The following is an 18,308-nucleotide window of genomic DNA, read 5'->3' as shown; positions in this document are numbered from 1 at the left end:
TTCGAGCATCAAATCAGAAACCGAGACAGCTTCTGTAAATTTGGGGCTGTCCTTGGAAAATAGGGATACTTGGTCTGGGATTCTCCTGATTACGTGTCAGAAGATGCTGGTCTCAGTAATTCCCAGATTAGGCATGTCTTAAAACTTGAGGAATTCCTGAAACTCCTCAACGAGAAACGGTACTGTAGGTGTCACACAGGTGTAGGTGTCCTCCCTGGACTCCTTTGGGAGAAAGGGCAGGACGGAAATGTAATAGATAGATAAAACATATCTGGATTTGTCTCTCTTCTTAAAAGCCAAGTGGAGGAGGCGATGGTGCCACATAAGACCTACACTTTGGAACTCCCTGACTATTGATATCAATAAGGCGATTTAACTGAACTCTTTTTGGCACCTGCAGAAAACATTATTTTTAGTCAAGCCTACTCAGATCCACAGGGACGCGGGTGGCACTGTGGGTTAAACCACAGAGCCTAGGACTTGCTGATCAGAAGGTCGGCGGTTTGAATCCCCACGACGGGGTGAGCTCCCGTGGCTCGGTCCCTGCTCCTGCCAACCTAGCAGTACGAAAGCACGTCAAAGTGCAAGTAGATAAATAGGTACCGCTCTGGCGGGAAGGTCAACGGCGTTTCCGTGCGCTGCTCTGGTTTGCCACATGACCCAGAAGCTGTACACCGGCTCCCTCGGCCAGTAAAGCGAGATGAGCGCCACAACCCCAGAGTCGGCCACGACTGGACCTAATGGTCAGGGGTCCCTTTACCTTTACTTTACTCAGATCCACAGAAAGCTGGTGTAATTTTCATCTGTTTTAGCATTTTAACTTTTGTATGTTTTAAAGTATGGTTGTGATCTTTTTCGTGATTTTACTGTTTTATCTTTTGTAAGCAACTTTGAGTGGTGTATAAATTTTATGAAATAAACAATAAATAATCCACTTCCTGCATTTGCTAAAAAGTGTTCAATGTTACTTTTATACTTATGCCATCTAAACAAACTTCCATTGTTACCTGGTGATGTATTTTTGAATAAAAATCACACTAGTTAGCACTTTCCTAATAAATAGCATGTATTATATTTGTTTTTCTCCGATGTCATTCCACCCAAGCTATTGATCCAAGAATTTGAAAAAATAAGAAGTGAGGAAAGTAGACGTTTCATACTTAAACAAGGCTCTTTTTCACAGATTATCCTCTGGTAAGATGCTTGGGTGCCTGCTGATGAGGGTGACTGAAGTCATGTCCCTCCATTATTGATTGTGATAAGGCTTCCAGGTACTGAGAAGAAACTATTGAACGGTTCTGGATCTCCTTTGAAAACTTGCATTTCATGTTACATCCCTGAATAAAGAAAAAAGTGACAAGATAAGTGCAGTCTACACAAAACACACAAAGACGCCCTCTCCTATTTGACACTTAAAGTAAAGCCATACTGGGCATTTGTAATAGGGATGAGTTATACATGATGCCACCTTGGAAGATGTTTCAGAAATTGAAGAATTTTGTAAACCGACTCTTTGCTGCAGTAGGCCACAGGGAGCCTATTAAGCCAATTCTTGCTCTCTTACCTTGCTATCCTGAGCCATATACAGAAATTTCATCTGCAAGTGTGCAGAACTGAGCGTTCCTTGTTAGTGATGCCCATGCTGTGAGATGTCTTCCCCAGCAAACTTTGTGTGGTCCTCAGTTTGTTTTCTCACATGTTAAGGTGTCTTTATTTCGGAAGGCTTTTCCTGGTGTTTCATCTGTTTTAACTTGTTGATTCATTTTAACTCTGGGCTGCTTGGCTTTATTACTTGTTTTGAAAATTGTATTATTGGTGTTCTGTGCTAGTGTCTGATTTTGACAACCTAGTCTAGGTACTGAGATAGTACTTGTTCCTTTCATCTCAGGTGAAGGTTTGCTAACTGTGGTCCTAAACCTAGAGAATGCTGAATTAACACCTCAGCCCTTGTCCTGACCTTGCCATAGTTCCCAGTCAGTTCTGGAGCCCTCGGCTTAGTGGTCTCCCTCTTGCTTGAGCCAGCATTTCCCTTTTGTGGCAGAAATCACCTTGGATCAGCACCCTAATAGGGTGTCAGTCCATTTCTCTCCACAAGCATCTCACCTTGAGCCATCCATTCATAGTGGCAAGCCTGTTTCTTTGGAGGGGAAGCAGGCTATTTGAAACAATGTGCCATTTCAATGGAATACATTTGAGTTATAAGTCATCTGATATCTTAGAATCATAGAATCATAGAATCATAGAATCATAGAGTTGGAAGAGACCACAAGGGCCATCGAGTCCAACCCCCTGCCAAGCAGGAAACACCATCAGAGCACTCCTGACATATGGTTGTCAAGCCTCTGCTTAAAGACCTCCAAAGTAGGAGACTCCACCACACTCCTTGGCAGCAAATTCCACTGTCGAACAGCTCTTACTGTCAGGAAGTTCTTCCTAATGTTTAGGTGGAATCTTCTTTCTTGTAGTTTGGATCCATTGCTCCGTGTCCGCTTCTCTGGAGCAGTAGAAAACAACCTTTCTCCCTCCTCTATGTGACATCCTTTTATATATTTGAACATGGCTATCATATCACCCCTTAACCTCCTCTTCTCCAGGCTAAACATGCCCAGCTCCCTTAGCCGTTCCTCATAAGGCATCGTTTCCAGGCCTTTGACCATTTTGGTTGCCCTCTTCTGGACACGTTCCAGTTTGTCAGTGTCCTTCTTGAATTGTGGTGCCCAGAACTGGACACAGTACTCCAGGTGTGGTCTGACCAGAGCAGAATACAGTGGCACTATTACTTCCCTTGATCTAGATGCTATACTCCTATTGATGCAGCCCAGAATTGCATTGGCTTTTTTAGCTGCCGCGTCACACTGTTGGCTCATGTCAAGTTTGTGGTCAACCAAGACTCCTAGATCCTTTTCACATGTACTGCTCTCAAGCCAGGTGTCACCCATCTTGTATTTGTGCCTCTCATTTTTTTTGCCCAAGTGCAATACTTTACATTTCTCCCTGTTAAAATTCATCTTGTTTGTTTTTGCCCAGTTCTCTAATCTGTCAAGGTCGTTTTGAAGTGTGATCCTGTCCTCTGGGGTGTTAGCCACCCCTCCCAGTTTGGTGTCATCTGCAAATTTGATCAGGATGCCCTTGAGTCCATCATCCAAGTCGTTGATAAAGATGTTGAATAAGACCGGGCCCAAGACAGAACCCTGTGGCACCCCACTAGTCACTCTTCTCCAGGATGAAGAGGAACCATTGATGAGCACCCTTTGGGTTCGGTCAGTCAGCCAGTTACAAATCCACTGAGTGGTAGCATAGTCAAGACCGCATTTTACCAGCTTCTTTACAAGAATATCATGGGGCACCTTGTCAAATGCTTTGCTGAAATCAAGGTAGGCTACATCCACTGCGTTCCCTTCATCTACCAGGCTTGTAATTCTGTCAAAAAACGAGATCAGGTTAGTCTGACATGACTTATTTTTCAGAAATCCATGCTGACTATTGGTGATCACAGCATTCCTTTCTAGGTGCTCACAGACTGTTTGCTTAATGATCTGCTCCAGAATCTTCCCTGCTATTGATGTCAGACTGACTGGGCAGTAATTATTTGGGTCCTCTCTTTTCCCCTTTTTGAAAATAGGGACAACATTTGCCCTCCTCCAGTCTGCTGGAACTTCGCCTGTTCTCCAGGAATTCTCAAAGATGACTGCCAGTGGTTCTGAGATCACATCTGCCAGTTCTTTTAATACTCTTGGATGCAGTTCATCTGGCCCTGGAGACTTGAATACATCTAATCTAGCCAAATATTCTTGTACTATCTCCTTAGTTATTCTGGGCTGTGTTTCCTTTGCTGAATCATTTGCTTCAAATTCTTCAGGTCGGGCATTGTCTTCTTTATCGGAGAAGACTGAGGCAAAGAAGGCATTGAGGAGTTCAGCCCTTTCTGTGTCCCCTGTTTGCATTTCACCATCTTCTCCTCTGAGTGACCCCACTGTTTCTTTGTTCTTCCTTTTGCTACGAACATACCCATAAAAGCCTTTTTTGTTGCTTTTAACCTCTCTAGCAAGCCTGAGTTCATTCTGTGCTTTAGCTTTTCTGACTTTGTGTCTACACGTGCTGGCTATTTGTTTGAATTCCTCTTTGGTGGTTTCCCCCCTTTTCCATTTTTTGTACACATCCTTTTTTAATCTTAATTCAGTTAAAAGTTCTTTAGATAGCCACCCTGGTTTCTTTAGGCACCTTCCATGTTTTCGTCTCATTGGTATTGCCTGACGTTGTGCTTTTACTATCTCCGTCTTAACAAACTCCCAGCCATCATGAACTCCCTTTCCTTTTAGTATTGCTGTCCATGGGATCTCACCCAGCACTTCCCTAAGTTTTATGAAGTCGGCTTTCTTAAAGTCAAGAAATTGAGTCCTAGTATGCTTGGCTGCTACTTTCCGTTGTATAGTAAACTTCAGAAGAGCATGATCACTCGCGCCTAATGATCCTTCCACATCTACCCCACTAACCAGGTCATCAACATTGGTTAGGACCAGGTCTAAAATGGCTGTTCCTCTTGTTGCTTCTCCCACTTTCTGGACAATGAAGTTGTCTGCAAGGCCAGTGAGGAATCTGTTTGACCTTATGCTCTTGGCTGAGTTTGACGTCCAACAAATATCCGGGTAATTGAAGTCCCCCATTACTACTATCTCCCTTCCTTTTGCATGCTTGGCCATCTGTTCCAGGAAGGCATCATCTATGTCCTCCGTTTGGCTTGGGGATCTATAGTAAACTCCCACAATGAGGTCTCTGTTATTCTTCTCTCCCTTAATTTTGACCCAAATGCTCTCACTTTGGCTTTGAGGTTCTAAATCATGGATCTCTTCACAGGTATACACACCCCTGACATATAACGCCACTCCTCCTCCTTTCTTGTCTGGTCTGTTTCTCTGAAATAGATTGTATCCCTCCATTATTACATTCCAATCGTGGGACTTATCCCACCAGGTTTCAGTGATGCCTATTATGTCATATTTAGTTTGCTGTACCAAGAGCTCAAGCTCATCTTGTTTATTTCCCATGCTTTGCGCATTAGTGTACAGACATTGAAGTCCATTAATCATTCCCCCGTGTCTCTTATTTAAGGATTTTTTCCTCCCTCCACTAGGTCCGCGTGCTGTTTGCTCCATTTGGTCTATGACATTTGGATGATCATCTTCATTAATTGATAGACTCCTACCTTCAGGAGCACTGTCTCCCTCCCCCACATTAGTCAGTTTAAAGCCCTCCTGATGAGGTTTCTGAGATTTTTGGCAAAAACATTTCTCCCAACCGTTGTGAGGTGCAGCCCATCACTTGCCAGAAGTCCATCTTCAAGAAACTGCAGTCCGTGATCTAAGAATCCAAACCGTTCCTGTTTACACCATTTGCGAAGCCAGCTGTTCACTTCCACTATTTTCCCCTCTCTCCCTGGGCCACGTCGTTCAACTGGGAGGACAGACGAGATGACAATTTGTGCATTTAGTTGCTTCAATTTCCTGCCGAGAGCCTCGTAGTCTCTTTTGATCTTCTGGAGGCTATTGCTTGCAGTGTCATTGGTTCCCACATGAACCAAGAGGAAGGGGTATTCGTCAGTGGGTTTTATGATTCCTTGCAGTCGTTCAGTTACATCTTGGATCTTAGCCCCGGGGAGACAGCACACTTCCCGAGACATCTTGTCAGGCCCACAGATCACTGCTTCTGTTCCCCTCAGTAGGGAATCCCCTATCACCACTACACGCCTCCTCTTAGGTTTGGTCGGGGTTCTTCCGTGAGCTGTCCGTTCCAAGGTCGCCTGCACATTCCCTGAGGACTGACTTTGCTGCTCGTCTTCATATACCTGATTGACTGTAATGAGGGAGAGATCCTCAAATGGAGTCTGCTCTTCGTCTTCCATGCTAGGGTAGAGGACCTCAAAGCGATTGTGTATTTCTAAACAATCAGAGTGAACCCTGGGCCTCCTACTTCTTTGAGTCACGTTTCTCCATATATCTGGCTCCTGTGTTGGTGAACTAGCCTCCTTCTCAGGGGAGTCCCCTGTCTCCTCCCTGGTGGAGACGGTGTGCTCTGTTGCTTCCAAGAAGAGCTCCAGCTCTCTAATTCTTTGGAGCGTAGCTACACGTTCCTCCAGTTGCTGGACTTTGTCTTTTAAAAGGGCAATCAACATGCAATTGCTGCAGGTAAATCTTCTCTGCATCCCACCTCCAAGGGAGTTTTGCAAGGTGTTCATAAGAATACAGGCTTTTCCTGTAGTGGTTTCCAGTCTAGGGAATGCTTTCCTCAGGAAGCCCTGCCTGACGCCAGCTTTGTTTTCATTTCGGTACCATAGAATACAATCACAGAATTGTTGAGTTGGACGAGACACTGAGAGTCATCTAGTACAATTCCCTGCAATGCCGGAATTTCAATGACAGATGACCCTCCAATCCTTGCTTTAAAAACCCCAATGAAGGAGCGCCCACAACCTCCTGAGGGAGACCGTTCCACTGTTGAACTGCTCTTACTGTCAGAAAGTTCTTCCTGATGTTTAGTTGGAATCACTCTTTTTTTGCAGGCATTTGGGCAGCACCAATGACTGGGTGTTTTTATTCTGTATTTTTTGTAGCTATGTATCTTCAGAGCACTTACTCTATTTTGTTGTAAATCTGTCTGGAATGTATCAAGTCTAATGGCCTCAAGGAAGAGTAGAATGTCTGAAAACATGCCATTTGGATGAACAATGCCATAGTTACAGATAATAGGACACAAGCAGGATTTCCACTGAAATAATGGTAAAGCCTAAATGAAACTACATTAGCCTACATAGCTTAGTTGGTTAGAGCATGGTGCTGATGATGCCAAGGTGGCATGTTTGATCCCCATATGAGACAGCTGCATATTGTTGCATTGTAAGGGGTTGGGGTAGAATGGATAATGCTCAGGGCCCCTTTCAACTCTTCAATTCCATGATGGTGACAAATAATGTGAAACCACACAAAGGCATCTCTTGGAAGCAAAAAACAAAACTAACTAAATATTTTCAAGTGCTCGCTCCTAGGGTTTGTTTGTTTTGTACCAGCAGGAGAGGTCTGTCACATCCCATACATGCTCCCATCTCTACAGTAGCCATAGCTTTGGAATCCAACAGCGTAGGAATATTTTGACAAAGCTCCTCTAGCAGTCCAGAGCCCTTTCGTATCCAGCAGTGCTTTTGGTGCGGGTGGGTGGGTAAAACTGAGGTGCTGGTACTCACATCTGGAGAGATGTGCCATAGGTGCAGCACAAAATGCCTGCCATAGGCAGCAAAATTGGGGGGGGGGGAGGAGCTGTGAAGGTAAAAGTACTCAGTACTAGTGAATACTATCACAAAAAGCCCATATATTTGTTGTCCTATGAGCCCTGCCTCATCCATTTGAATAGAGGTGGCGTTCCTTTCACCAGAACTGCCAAGTATCCAGCACAAACGAAACCAAGGTCTCATGACAACTTATTTGAGCTCCTTTGGGTTGTATTACTTAAAGGTAAAGGTAAAGGGACCCCTGACCATTAGGTCCAGTCGTGACTGACTCTGGGGTTGCAGCACTCATCTCGCTTTACTGGCCGAGGGAGCCGGCTTACAGCTTCCGGTCATGTGGCCAGCATGACTAAGCTGCTTCTGGCGAAACCAGAGCAGCGCACGGAAGCGCCGTTTACCTTCCTGCCGTAGCAGTACCTATTTATCTACTTGCACTTTGAGTGCTTTCGAACTGCTAGGTTGGCAGGAGCAGGGACTGAGTAACGGGAGCTCACCCCGTTGCGGGGATTCGAACTGCCAGCCTTCTGAATGGCAAGTCCTAGGTTCTGTGGTTTAATCCACAGCGCCACCCTCGTATGCTTAAATCTTAAACATCTTTGACTAGCCCAGCCGTTTTGACTGCCATGTGTTTCAATAAAACCATGTATAGGTGTGACTAACTTTGGTGTGCCATCTGAAGCTATTCCTTGCATGGTGCTCTTCTGCAGCCATGGGATGTAGCAAATTCAGATACACCTGCAAAAATGGAAGCATGCACAAATTCAAAAGCATGTGTTTAGAATCATCTTATTCTCTGACTCAAGACACTCAGTGAGACTCATTGCTGAGACTGAGCACACTGAAATGCATATACTAATGTGGCAGATTGATGATTACTCATATATTGTTATATGCAAACATTGGGAAAATTAATACAGAATGTCTATGTTGCACATATAAATTTGTCAGGAATTGTTTTGCTTTTAATAGCAATGACAAATTTGGCTTGCATTTTCTTGGCTAGATAAGATATAGAGCATTTAGTTGCATGAAGCCATTTATCCTTGTAATCTTTTTTCATTAAATTGCAAATGTCTCTCTTTGCCACAGCTCTGCGTATTTGATTTATTTTAAAAGATGCAATATAAACTTTTAAAGATTAAATCTTCCATATGATTGCTCTTCCAAACATCTTATTTTTATTATCCTCTCTTTCTTCAAAATAAAGATTCCTCAAAGTTTTACTCACATTTTTTTATTATAATAACTGTGATGTGTCTTTTTCTTGCTGCTTGGACCCCAAGTTACAGCTGCATTTGCAGAAGACACTTCCACTTCCAGGGTTTTGGAGGAATAACTGATTCCTCCATCTATAGCCCCCATACTCTCGTAAAAGTTTCTCAGATGAATCACGGGTTTTTATACTGGCTTCGACCACCAGTCTTGCAATTACTCTTCTTTTCCAGGGTGCCACTGGGGGGAGGGGGAGCTACCATCTACTCTACTCTATCCTTCCCAGAAGCAATTGATGTAAAAAAAAGGGGGGGTTGGCTTTTGCTGCCCAACTCCACATGGAACTCCGAGTCTCTTAAGTCCATGATTGGTCAGAGAAGAATGGATGGAGGCAGGATTCAGTGGAAACAGAGTTCCCTCCCTCTTTGCAAGGAGGGAGAGACCCCGAACAATGGTGTGCAAGAACATTTAAAGACTTTTGACATTGCCCAACCCCTTAGCCAAAGACCACCCTAAAAACATCAACCATACATCACAGAAGGAGGTGTGGTATTCCCAGTGCTGGATTTATGTATAGACTAAGTAGGCTGAAGCCTAGGGCCTCTAAATCTAGGGGGCCCTGCCAGCCAGCCCGCTCCCCAGCAGGCAGTCTCCCCTCTCCCAAAATTGCAAACCCAAGGCTTCATGTGAGGGCAGGATAACTTGGGCCTCTAAATCTAGGGGGCCTCACCAGCCTGCCCACTCCCCAGTGCCACAGTCTCCCTTCTCCCAAAATTGCAAAACTAATTTACAGGTACAAATACCAATGTGGAGTTGTGTTAGCAGTGGAATCTACAAGCCCAAGATTCATTTCCATTTGTGCATATCTTTTTAACCAAGCCTATGCTTTTATTTTCTGACTGATCATCTTTTTATTCAAAACAAGGCTTTATGAGACTGGATAACTGACACTTTTCAAAACTAGCCTTCCCCTTTTGAGAAATTCTGAAACATCATGGTATGACTAGTATGCTATTATTTAATTTATTTAGAAGGTATATAACTGCTATACAACATAGCGGAAAACCAAAAAGAAGGAAGAAAGGAAAATGCAATGTATAGTAATTATACATATAAAAGTCCAAGAAGTGTTAAGCAACCAGCAACAATAATATCAGATCAGGAATGTCAAAAATTTATTTATTTATAGAGGCCTGATGTCCTGAACATTTACTTTGAAGCCATCAAGTCACATAGTAAGCAAATTTTCACATAGCTGATTAAGGAACAAACCTAATTATGGGAAGGCAAAGTAAATTATGGCAGCTTAAGTTAAACCGGTGTAACCGCTGAGCCTCTTAGGCTTGCCGATCAGAAGGTCGGCAGTTTGAATCCCGGCGACGGGGTGAGCTCCTGTTGCTCCGTCCCAACTCCAGCCAACCTAGCAGTTCGAAAGCACACCAAAAGTACAAGTAGATAAATAGGTACCACTCCGATGGGAAGGTAAACAGTGTTTCTATGCGCTGCTCTGATTCCGGTGTTCCATTACACCAGAAGCGGCTTAGTCATGCTGGCCACATGACCCAGAAAAAGTGTGGACAAACGCCAGCTTCCTCGGCCTGTAAAACGAGATGAGTGCCGTAACCCCAGAGTCGTCTGCGACTGGACTTAACAGTCAGGGGTCCTTTACCTTTTTAAAAAAGTATGCCTGGCCCAAACCCCACTGGGAGGGGCAAACGCTGATTGAACCGACCTCAACCTGGCACAGAGAGAAAAGGCGGGAAAGCCATCAAAACACAGAGAGCCAGCTCAGCTAGCATCACCATTGGAATGGGGACTACCAGTTGCTACAAGCGCAGCACAGGGTGTGGAGGCATCACAACACACCTGCCCACTTCCGAAAGCTTACTCTGGCTGACTTGGAATCAGTTCTTCCAACTAGACAGGGAAGTCATTAAGGAGCTCTGCCTGATGCAAGCCCAGGTCCAAGCCCAAAGGAACAAGGTGCTCCAGAAAATGTTCCTGGGTTTGCCCTACCTGGCCACAGGGGACTTGCTGAGGAGCTCACCGTATCTCCCAGTCCTCCAGTAGCAGGTGTCATTCTCCCTTCTTGGACTTCATGGTGGACCTTGCGTTTGTGGAGAGTATTCCCCAGGTGCAAAATGCCTTCCACCGAGTGCCCTGAAATCTGTCTCCTGAGTGCAAATTCCCTGCATCATCTACATGAGGAGCTGCACTGTGGAACTGAAATAAGCTGAACATTGGCTGTAAATTATGCTGGATCCTGAGTGCTCTTTCAGAGTTGTGTGCGGAGGTGAAGCTGGGCCCATTCCCCCCCCCCATTAAAAATGTGGTCTGAATTACACCACCTTTGGGCCAGTGGGTTGTCAGGTCTGAGCTGAATGGAGTTCAGTATATGGTCCTGCCTGCCCGGCCCCACTCCCCCAGAATGTCCATTTTTCAGGGCTTACATCAGTGTAAGACTCAGCCAGGATGGAGGAGTTACATGGCATATCTCCAGCTGAGCTCAGGTTGGGGACTTATGGACGTGTAGCCTGGCTGAACCAGAACTCAACTGGCTGAGCTGGAGACCCGCTGGATCCTAACTTGCTCACCCCGGTGGATCTTGGATTTCAATTGCTACCTCTGCTTAAACCTTAGGAATGCCTTTCAGCCTAAGCTAACTTCCAAGTCACGCTGAAATCAACGAGAATTAAGCATCCCTAACTTTCTTTGGGTTGCACCTGCAAACAACAGTCCTGCATTCAATTAGGAACCCTTAAGTCATGTTGATTTAAGTGGCAGTAACTCAAGGATAACTATGCACAAGATCACCCAATTTAGGTGTCTAAATAGTTGCTTAGTTTTCAGATATGCAAAATATCCATCACTCTCATTGATCTCAACTAATTTAAAACTCTGCTAGCTAATTGCCTGGAACTCTGATTCCCAATCAAAGAGAGCTTGTGTTATAAATAGAACCTATTTTGGAGTTCAGACCTAGTTGTGAGAGTCTTGCAAGTATGCAAGAGCCTTCTGAATTCTGTTAGAGTAAGGAACATCTAGAAATGGCTCCCTTTAGCCCCAAAATCCTTTGGTTTGAGATGAGATCCAGGAAATGTGCCACATTGTTGTGGCCTAAGAGCTGGTGTAATGTTTTTGTATCTAGCCTAACTGTGGGAATAATTGTCATTTGAATGGCATGAGTGATGTAATATTTTGGGAGGAGCCAAAGGTCACTTTGTAACATGCTTTGTAAGCAGAAGGTCCCAGGTTCACTGCTTGTTACTGATGGTTTTCAAAAAGCACATGGGGCGGGGGTGGAAAAGCTTTGGACTTCCCACCCCTCCCATAATCCCTGGCCAACATAGCCCATGGTCAGGGCTGATGGGAGTTGTAGTTCAACAATGACAGGAAGGCCATAGCTTCTTCACCACTGTCCCATGTGCTATTTTAAAATGGAACTAATAATAATGGCCCCAGACTAGAGTGGTGATAAATACTCAGAGATGGAGGATGAGCTGGTGAAGTCTGGGCCTGCTGTACTGCCAGCTGTGGAACAAAACCAGGGGCCTGGCAGTGATACCCAGTGGCGTAGCATGGGGGGGTGCAGGGGGGGCCGGCCGCACCGGGCGCAACATTTGGAGGTTAGGGTTAGGGGGCGCAAATCCACGGGTTAGGGGGCGCAAATTACTTGCCTTGCCCCGGGTGCTGACAACCCACGCTACGCCACTGGTGATCCCAAGGCTGACAGTCAGGAACCTCTGTACCTGAACATGAGCCCTGTCTTCCTCCAAGTCTAATGCTTCCACGGAGCCTATCAGCTTCCTCTCCACAAAAACCGCCCAGCAGAGCAAGGAGCACACTAGGTGAGAAGGCAGAGAAGCTGGGCCTTTGAGAAGCGGCGGCAGCAATATGAGCAGAGGAATTTATAAAGACTTAATCAACTCCGACTTTTGTTGGAGCAAGAGTTGCATTTTGAGGTGCTATCTCAGGTGCTTTGCCTCATGGGTTTTTATTTTGTTATTATTTATTAAATATATATACACCACCCTTCGTCTGAAGATCCCAGTGACATCAGCGCCTGCTCCTATAGACCAAGACAACGTCGACCCCCACCATGTATTTTTTGAGGTGGTTGGGCCTCCTCAATACTCAGAGGGCATTGGCTCCACCCCATCCAATCCTCATGATGTCACACGACTGATGTCAGGATGTTGCATTGGGCCCCTTCAATCAACTGGAGAAGATGTCACCTCTGTTCAGGGCGGTTCAAAATATAAAAATACAGGATGAAAGCACAAAATAATTAGGGGGGGATACAATACCTCCTCTCCCTTTTTAGGAGAGATCAGAACAGCTACAGGCACATACTTCTGAATTGTACTAATTTGGAATAAGATTGTGACTCTTTGGGTGAATGCTTATATAACATAAACCCCAAAATGTTAATATATTCAGGGTTTATGTAAGTTTGTTTCAAGTCATTTCTATTGGGCATTTTTTCCCTCATTGTAAACTGAAGATGCTTATTTGGCATGTAAGAATTAACTTCATTTTATTCCACCCTGGGTTTTTTAGCTTGGCTGCACCCAGTAGAAGGTTTGCAAATTCCAATTTCATATATAGTCAGCTGCTTGCATATATATCGTTCTGATCTGCAGAGCCCCACAGAACTGACTGAAAACAAAGTTATATCCAACAAGGGGCACACATGAGAAAGTAGCAGCCTTAAAGCTGGTAACATCCTCTGTATTTTTCATTGCCTTGTCAGCTTGCTCCCTCCTGACAGCATGGTATCAATATCCTGTCCTTCTAAATACAAGTCCTGATATTAACTGTCAGCAATGTAGAATCCTCAGTAATGTATGTCAGAGATGTATAATCAAAAACTAAATCAGAATGTCAAAGTGATTGAATCGGGAGGTGTAAATTCTCATAAAACTGCAAATTCATCCTCCTTCAGCCGGAAAATTGGCATTTTTTGTTCACAGACTCTTTTAAGTGGCCATAATTTTTCGTCCATTGGTTTCTCCCCCTTCCTCCCACTGCTTTGTAGCACATCTGGTTTCCTGCTTATGACAGTAGGCAGGCGAAAGAGCACCAAAGGCCCTGGGGGGAAATAGAAGATACCACAACAGCCTCATATCTGCAGACTGAAAGGTGTAGGGAGTGTAGGTTTGCCATATCTTGAAGAGCAAAAAAAGAGGACAGTCTGAGCCACTGCCAGTCCAAGGTAGAGAAAGGGGTGCCCTGCCCTCCTGCCTCTTTCTCAGGCTTGGGCTGGCAGCAGTCACAGCATGCAGAACATCCTAAGCCTTAAACCTTGAGTCGGAGCAAAAAAACCCCAGACATTTCCTTTAAAATGTAAAAATCTGCCCAGATGGGCATGTTGGCCCTCCAAAAGAGGACATATCCAGGTTTCCCTGGACATATGGCAACCCTAAGGGAGAGCCTCAGGTTAGCACCCAGCAACTTTAGTTACGTGAAGGCTATATTCTACCTCTACTGTTAGAGGCAGAAGGAAGGTTATCTAGTTCGTACAGTATGTTAACGTTAGGGTTGGGGGAGAAATTCATTTTGGGTTGCATTTAAATGCAAACCTATATATAATATGTACTTCCCCAAACTATACATGTCTCAAAATGAAGCTATTCTTCTAAAATTATACTTCTCCAGATTATACAGTGCAGTTCTCCTGCCAAAAACTGTGTATTAGGAGAAAGTGTGCATAGGAAAATGCCTATAATGGTGAAAATAGCACACAAGAATGCATTGTATGGTGGGGAGTTCTTTCAAATGTGTATAACTTAGGCAAAATTCAGGTCGCCATACACCTGGGATTTCCAGGACATATCTGGAATACTGGTGTCGGCAGCAGTGTCCAAGCGGAAATCAGCAAAAATGTCCGGGAAAATCTGGACGTATGGCAGCCCATGTCGGCTGTGTCGTTTTTGGCGATTTTACATAAAAACAGCTCAAAAATTGGGGCAGAACTAGAAAAAGCTCAACAACTTTGCTCCCCCACCCCCCCAACAATTTTTCACTGTTTCAAATATGGCAACCCTAGGCAAAAGAGCACATAAAATATGTATATCAAGAGAAATGCACACTAAAATGCTGGTTTGTTTTCATGGGCATTTTTATTTTAATTAGGTAAATATTGCAAACTGATGTAGAAGTGTGGTGAACTGAAGACTGGACAAACGAGAAACTGAGAGAGAATGAAAATGACAGTCTTGTCCGTTCCTAGCCCACATTTCTGTTTTTCTTTTTTACAGATTGGCTGGCGGCTTGCCACGTGGGAGAAAGCCTAGTGAAGTGGCACCAGCAGCCACTGTTGGTTTGTATTACAAGTAGAGCTTTCATTATATCTGGTCTCTTTCTTTTTTTACACTGAAGTGGTTTGGAGCTGCTGCAATGGCCTGGCCTACTCTGCCTCCGTCAACCGGAGATTTGTGTTCTATGTCACAAGCAAATAGCTGAGCAACTTCAGTGGCCAGCGCTATGTAAATAGCAAGATACAGGAACAGGGTATGAGCAGCTGGCTAACCTTGTCCAATTTGCAAACTGGGAAGGTTTCCAAGAGCAACGCAAGTTAACATAATCAATGAAGGTCAAGGAATTGAAGCTGCTGCGTTTGCACACACGGTTTGTTGGCATAAAAATATGCAGACTCAAGTATAATAATAATAAGCTGCAGAGAGAATGTGTCAAGATAATGAAGAGCGAGACCAAAAGTGCAAGTAAACAAGGAGTTTCCAAGAGCATCAGGCTGAAGATTTACGGCACGAACTAAACGCAATGGCTAAGACCTTGAATTTTGTTTGGACAAAAGCTCTAGGTGTTGATATGACAACAATGGGGAGCTCTGGTTATATCAATTTAACGAGGAATTGCAAGACTGAAAAGCAAGGGAAACTATGTAATGGGCAATATAGCAAGTTTTCTGTAAGAAGTACGTAATGAATAAGTGTTTAATGTCTTCAGAACTAAGTAAAAACTGGTCCAGAATGCATACTTCTGAAAATGCCAGAATAGGAAACTCATCTCTGCTAGTGTGGAGAATCAAAAGTACTGTACAAAACAACACGTGTTTCTCAGTTATCAATCTATGTCTATTATCAGTTACTTATGCTTCAAGAGATCCAGAAACAATAGAACTATACATAGATAAGATGTGCAAGTCTGATTCAGCCTGTGACCATCAAGCCAAACACAGAAATCCAGTTACGTACTTAAGGTGGCCTACCAGGTGTTTGACAATTTACTTGTTTTTATTGTCCCAGGCAGGCAGGGAATTATATGTGGGCTGCTATATGGGGATGGTAGCTTATGCTTACGTTAGTGGATCAGCAGGTGTTCAGATTTGGACTGAAATGACACTGGTGCTTCCTCAGACCCTACTGAGCGCTAATGTCAAGGTTCTACAGGGATGGTGTCTTCTTTCCCTAGACAGGCAGGATCATTCCAAACAAAGCAGCTACTCTTGCCTACATACAGAACAGCCATGGTGGCTTAAAGAAACACTGCAGGATATGCCCACATCATATGCCTCAAAGAGGTATTTTCATATTTACATTGGTTAGTTCAGATAGATGTTGGCAATCTCTTCCGGTAAAGCGTGTTCTCATAGAAGAGAGAGCACGTGTTGCGGATGGGGCCAAACAAAGTCCCCAGTTAGTGACCAGCCCATTGAGGGCAATGGGATGGAGCAGATTGGTTAAAGCTGTTACTGGGGCAAAATTGATGTTGCCAATTTAGGGGTGGGTTTAGTCCCCTTATATAAGCAGGGTCCACAGCTTTCTCTTTCTCTTTTGCTGTGGACATCGGATCTTTTACACCGGAGTGAAACAGCGAGAGAAATCTTGGTCGTATTGATCTTAGCTTTACCTTTCTTTCCTTCCTAATTCAATTTATCCCCAAGCGATTGGTTAAGTTAATTTTTTCTGAATTATTATTATTAATTTAATTTTCTTCCCTGTTAATTTATCCTGTCTTCTCCCTGGGGGGGGGTGATCTCCCGGTCCCGACTGGCTACGGCCCGGTCTCGGCCGAGCCGTTGTCCGGGCCGGGAAGGCTCTGGCCGGCGGGGGCTGGGTCCCTGTTGTATCTGGCCCGGCTATCCCTGGCCATTAGAGCCTGCCTACTGACCCACGGCCTACCGCTCCCGGGGCCTACCGCTGCTGCGGGGCGGCTGCGGTTCGGCTGTTACCCACCCTCCCCCCTTCCCCCTTACTCACGTTTGAGTTCCCCTGGGTCTCGCTGCCGCCGCTGCGGTTGACTGTGGCCCGCGGGGAGGCGCCTTCACGCGTCCGGCGGCGCGGTGATCGGCCCCAGCCCGCTTCGGTGCGGTTGGGGGGCCTGCGCGGCCTGGGCCGCCTTCCCAGCGTCGGGGCCTAGGGGCTCCCGGAGCTCGCTGCTGCAGCGGCTGCTGCGCGCGGCCCGCCGGGGCGCCTCGATCGCCCGCGCCTGGGCCAGATCCCGCCGGGCCTGCCGCGCTGCGCCGTTGGTCGCGTCCGGCGGCGCGGCGATCGGCCCCGGCCCGCTTCGGCGCGGTTAGGGGGCCTGCGCGGCCTGGCCCGCCTTCCGGGCGTCGGGGCCTAGGGGCTCCCGGAGCTTGCTGCTGCAGCGGCTGCTGCGCGCGGCCCGCCGGGGCGTCTCGATCGCCCGCGCCTGGGCCGGATCCGGCCGGGCCTGCCGCGCCGCGCCGTTGGCCTAGGCCGCCTTCCCGGCATCGGGGCCTAGGGGCTCCCGGGGCTCGCTGCTGCAGCGGCTGCTGCGCGCGGCCCGCCGGGGGTGCCCATCCGGCCAGGCCTGCCGCGCCGCGGGCCGCCTCCGGTGGCGCGGGGGTCTGCTGCGGCCGAGGCTTGGGCGGCCCGGGCCGCCTTTCTCGTTTTGAGGCCCGTGGAGGCCTCTCGGCTCCCGAACGGGGGAGCAGTTTTTCCACCTTTCCCCCTCCTCTCTCGCCCCTCCCGTCCCTGCGGGCCCTCTAGGGGTGCCGGCGGGGGGCCGTGAGAGCTGCGGAGCCCTTACCTGCGCCGCTGGGCCTCCTCATCGGCGCTTGGGGGGCTCCTGCTGAATCGATCCCTGGTTCCTGGCCCAGCCTCACTTGTGATCCCCCATTTGCGGGGGGCAATTTTGGCGGGAGCGCCATCTTGCCCCGTTTCACTAATAGAGGCCCCTGCTGGCCGGATCTGGTAACTGCAGGGCCTGCTCGTGTTAGCTGCGCACCGCAGTGGCCTCTAGTGGCCAATCTGGTATTGCAGGGGTTGTTGAATTTTACCTGTTCAGGTTTGCCTGTTAATCCCTGTTGCTTATACCACTGACTAAGCCTCCGAATACGCTTGGGGCGTTGGGGTTATTCTCCTGCCTGCTGGTTGTTTATTCTTTTATTAAAATTCGTTAATTTGTATTGTATTATTTTATTGTATTATTATTTAATTCTATTTAATTTTGACTTAATTTCATTTGTTTTATTTCCTCTTATTTGATTTTCTGTCCAAAGCCAGTAGCAGGCATGGCTCCAAAAAAGGCGACAAGGAAGTCGGCCCCTCCCCTCTCTGCTAAGCGGCCCATAAAAGGCCCATCTCAGGCTCTGCGTTCTCCTCAACCTGGCCAGTCTTTACAACGAGTCCAATCCAGGGTCTCTAGTTTGGCTGGTGACCCGGTGTCTCTGGCAAGGATGGAGGCGGAGCTGGATGGCCTGATGCATCGCCACTCGACCCCGTCAACTTCTTCTGCTATGCTGGCTCCCCCTGTGGATGCTCCGCTTCCACCGTCTTCATCCAGTGAAGAAGAGGAAGAGCCAGTGCCAGCCAGTGGCTACTTGCCTGACGTG

At 46.4% G+C, this 18,308-nt stretch overlaps 1 long non-coding RNA gene across 1 annotated transcript in view; it reads left to right on the top strand.

Annotated features, from left to right (window-relative positions):
- The window catches only part of LOC309514401, a 32,575-nt gene extending 17,717 nt beyond the window's left edge, over window positions 1–14,858 (top strand). The window contains exon 5 of the long non-coding RNA XR_014211965.1: window positions 14,749–14,858. This is a non-coding gene — a long non-coding RNA (uncharacterized lncRNA). The remainder of the gene's footprint in view (window positions 1–14,748) is intronic.
- Window positions 14,859–18,308: the final 3,450 nt, after the last annotated feature.

Source organism: Podarcis vaucheri, assembly GCF_965113315.1.
Source record: "Podarcis vaucheri genome assembly, chromosome: 11".
In the NCBI taxonomy this organism is placed as follows: Eukaryota; Metazoa; Chordata; class Lepidosauria; order Squamata; family Lacertidae; genus Podarcis; species Podarcis vaucheri.
The sequence above is the reverse complement of the archived record's forward strand: the minus strand, read 5'-3'. Positions and strand labels throughout refer to the sequence as shown.